The sequence below is a fragment of the Trachymyrmex septentrionalis genome, unplaced genomic scaffold, assembly GCF_001594115.1.
Source record: "Trachymyrmex septentrionalis isolate Tsep2-gDNA-1 unplaced genomic scaffold, Tsep1.0 scaffold60, whole genome shotgun sequence".
NCBI lineage: Eukaryota > Metazoa > Arthropoda > Insecta > Hymenoptera > Formicidae > Trachymyrmex > Trachymyrmex septentrionalis.
In genome coordinates, this window is record NW_017305779.1 from 4,839,088 (window position 1) to 4,840,195 (window position 1,108).

A 1,108-nucleotide genomic window follows, 5' to 3' on the forward strand; every position below is an offset into this window, starting at 1 on the left:
TATATATATATATATATATATTCTGGAGATGGTAGAATATATATGGTATTGTAATTTGTAGAATTATAATTATGAGGAAAAGTGCAGACAGGATTAAGTTTAGAATAATTGCAGATTATGGGCCTTCATCTGTAGTGGACTCTTGTGCTCGGGACGGTCCTCCCACCCTTCTCCAAAGTTAATCCTTTCCTAAAGCGTTAGGATACTATTGTTTGTACATAATATAATTATATAGTTCTCCTATTGTCTCTTGATTTATTATTTTTTATCGAATGTTAAACGCACTAGTGGCAAATAGTAATGTAGGAAGAGGGAAACTTAAAGCCTGGATTGATCCTGTAAAATTTCGTATCGCCGGCATTACTTAAAACTATTCTGCTGATGAAAACTTGCTTCAGATTTATTCAGGTTTATATTGCAAGCCATTTTAATACGTTTTAAAACGATTTTTATGGTCGCGTTTCATGCAAGCAATCAAAATTCGAAGAATATCGTGTTGTCAAAATATTGTCAGAATATTCTAGAGTTGCATATGTACGTTTATGTTGCGTGTCGTGAAATATGCAAGCTCATTTTTATTTAATTTGGCTAAATTCTAATAAAATACCTCGTCCGATATGAGATTCGTAGAACTTTTTGAAGATATTTTATCAAAGTATTTTAAATACGAATGCTCAAGTCTTACTATATATTTATATCCGTAAAATTTATTCTATATTACTCTTCTCTCTTAGCTAATGAATTTGTCAAATATACTTTCTTTATATTATTTGGCAAAACGGAAAGTTATATCTATCAAGAAATTATTTATATAATAAGCGTTGACTTTTTTTTAATCTGTGCATTTTTCGTATTTTAAAAACGATATGCTATTTGAGAAATAGGTTCTTAGATTTAGATAAAACAGGATCTTAACAGGGTTTGAATATCTCTCATATTCTAGCCCATTTTCAAAGAATTAATACAAAAAAATAAATACTATATATATTTTGTACTTGCGTAAAACTAGCGAACTACTTTCCAGTATTTATAAGATTTTTGAAAAATCATTTGATATATATGTATATATAAAAAAATGTATACATATATATATATATATATAAAATTC